Source organism: Chenopodium quinoa, unplaced genomic scaffold, assembly GCF_001683475.1.
Source record: "Chenopodium quinoa cultivar QQ74 unplaced genomic scaffold, ASM168347v1, whole genome shotgun sequence".
Classification (NCBI taxonomy): domain Eukaryota; kingdom Viridiplantae; phylum Streptophyta; class Magnoliopsida; order Caryophyllales; family Amaranthaceae; genus Chenopodium; species Chenopodium quinoa.
Genome location: NW_018744582.1, coordinates 9813 through 12930, shown reverse-complemented (window position 1 = coordinate 12930; position 3118 = coordinate 9813). Strand labels below are relative to the sequence as shown.

General features: G+C 38.3%; 1 long non-coding RNA gene across 1 annotated transcript; it reads right to left on the bottom strand.

Annotated features, from left to right (window-relative positions):
• Nucleotides 1-785: 785 nt before the first annotated feature.
• Nucleotides 786-2914, bottom strand: LOC110699154. The gene is made up of 2 exons (XR_002506865.1): nt 2648-2914; nt 786-1268 (listed from the first exon to the last, which is right to left on the bottom strand). It is a non-coding gene; the product is annotated as an uncharacterized LOC110699154 (long non-coding RNA).
• Between the last annotated feature and the right edge of the window lie 204 nt (nt 2915-3118).

Here is a 3118-nt window from a genome sequence, read left to right as displayed (position 1 = left end):
GGACGGTTGGGATAGTTAAGGTAAGGGAGAAAGTCTCCCCTCTCAACTTGGTGTTAATAGCTTCTCTCCGCTACAAAGCTTTGATATTCATTTTCTTCTAACATTATTTGGTTGGTTAAGTTTAAATAATTAAAAGCCTTTTCGACATCAAAAAGGGTGGAATAGGAGGATGAACCATCTCCCTTAGATCGGGGAATGGAGGATGTACTCATACGACGAGGTATAGGTGCATCCTTGTCATCGTCGGCCATCCTTCGTGGGAGTTGATCAGGTGGCACGTGCCACGACGTGTCTCCCACGGAGTTAATGACCGCAACATTTGAGAGTGTGCAAAAATGCTTCCCATTGACCTTCGAACTAAAGCGCAACTGTTAGAAAAGGGGTTTTTAACGACAAATTATTTTGTCGTTGAAGCTTTTTACGACGAATAAATTTTTGTCGTTTGTTCAATGTAATAGGCTCCCACGTTATTGGTTTTAACGACGATGTTCATCGTTAGATAATGACAACATATTTTCTGTTGTTAACTATTAATAATGACTAAAAGACTCACCGTGAATAGATTTTCTATTCACGATAAACAACTAGGCAATGACGACCAAATATTCCCTCGTGAAATACATATCCAACAGTAAAAAAAAATTTAATTAGGATATTCACGACCATATTCTTTGTCGTTAATGATAAATGCTTTTAATAAGAGCCTTTTTACCAACAGTTTTTAATACAATTAATGTTAATTAAATTACAAAACTCAAGATAAATAAAAAATAAGACAAAAATCATTATAATAAATTTTGAATGAATTATTAAATTTCAAGTCTGCTAAAACCCAGCAACAACGTTACAATATTACATCCTTTCTAAATTCCACACTATCTATAGGACAGTAAGACTAATCAATAAAAGAAAAACCAAAAAAAGTTTGAGCCAAATTTAAAGACCGAGAGTAAACCAAATTAGATTTATCTTCCAATCACATCAAAGCCTTGATACTCCGTATCATCTACGACCTCTCTTTTTAACTGAAAATTTCAAAAAATAAGTAATACTACATTCATCATGTACCAATTTAGCTTCCATTATATAAAAATAAAAAAACTTCATAAAAATAGAAATTAAGGTTAGTAGTTATAATTGTTATTACTACCTGATTTGAGCTCTTTGTCAGTGCTACTCTGCAAAATTTTGTCAGAATAATAAAAAAAAATTGATTTAATGTAAAACATTGAATTTGTAAACTGCACATCCAACAATAATAATACTACCTCCGTTTTTTTTTATGTGCAACTTTTGCCATTTTAGTCCGTTCACTATTATGTGCAACTTTCCTTTTTCATTCTATTTTTGGTAAATAAAAACCCTGAAAATTACAAACTTACCCTTACTTAAAAATTCAGATTTTCTTAATGCTATCCTTATCTTATTTTAATCACAATAACTTTTTTATCTAATCTAAAATCATTAACCTAATTGTACCTTCTCCAAGACTACCTCCCCTCAGAAATTCATTCCCAATTTCTTCATCACCTCAGAAATCCCAAATTCCCCCAAATCTGCCATTTTCTCTCTCCTCTCTTCACTTCTCCTTCAATGGCGTCATCGTCGGTGACCTCCATTTTCTCTCTCCTCCTGATCTCCACCATCCTCTCGGTCGTCTCAACCCGCCCCGGCCTCCTTTTCCACCCCTGCAACACCCTCATCGTTTCCACCTACTCCTCTTTCCTCCCTCAAAACCCTAACTCCGACCTCCCCAACAACCCCCATTTCATCGTCGTCTCCGCCGATCTCCGCCCTCTCCACCACCACCATTTCCGCCACCGTCGTTTCCTCCCTCTCATCGACAAAACCCAGAAACACGAATCCAAACCCGAACCCATCAATGAAAGACCCGAATTCTTGAACGAAAACTGGGTCTCTTGAACGACCCTTTTTCGAATGGTAACGCCTGCAAGTTTGTTCACGGCGCCGGCGGTGGTGGGTTCTCGGATACCGGTGATGATTCCGGCCCAATTGTTGCTCCCTATGACCACCGGCTTTCTCTCTTTCATCTTTGATTTTGATTTTCAGGGTTTTGATTTTGATTTTGATTTTCAGGGTTTTGATTTTGATTTTCTGGGTTTCGATTTTCTGGGTTAGAGGTGGGTTTGGGTGGTGGGGTGGTCTGGGTTAGGGTTGGGTCTTGGTGGCGTAGGTGGTGGGGTGGTCTAGGTTAGATGTGGGTCTAGGTGGTGGGGTAGTCTAGGTTAGATGTGGGTCTAGGTGGTCTGGGTTAGATCTGGGTTTTTTGGTTAGGGAGGGGGCTGCCGGAAAAAAGAAGGAAAGACGTGAGGGTGGTGGTGGTTTCTTGGGGTCGGTTGTGGTGGTGGTTTTGTGGGGGTGGTAGTGGTGGTGGTGAAGCCAGTGGCGGTGGTGGTGAAGCCGACAGTGGTGGTGGTGAAGGCGGCGGCGGTGGTGGTTGGTCTTGGTGGTGGCAATGGGTGGTTTGATTAATTATTCAAACATTCTCTCTCCACCTTAATTACATACTCTTATAATATATTAATCACCATTATACTTTCTTAATCTTTTGCCCTTCAATCTTTTGCCTCGTGAACCGTTTTATGTGCCAAAGTTGCACATAAAAAAAAACGGAAGGTAGTAATACAAAAGAATAACAATCATGATAATTAACAAATATCAAGCATAAAAAAACTTAGGTAGATCGGTAGATGTCACAAGAATCCAAAGAAATGATAAGCTCTAGTATCTGACTACTACTCTAACATATGATATAAAATTTAAAGCCTATAATCTTTACCAAGTGCTAACCAATTGACAAAGAATAGAGATGATTAGGTAGATGATCTTAACAAAATGAGCATGATAATACAAACATGAATACATGCATTTCTACTAAGTAGCAACTCCTATCTACAAAAGCTAAAGCGCATGGTGTCAACATATACACTTCAACATCTATTTGTTAGAGCCCATCAATCACTTATAAGAGAGCACTTAATTAGCTACACTAAGCTAAAATATAAGTAGTATTAATTATCACAATTAGAATTACGTAACCAATCAATCAATCAAAGCCTTAATCCCACAAGTGGGGTTGGCTACATGAACCAAATTT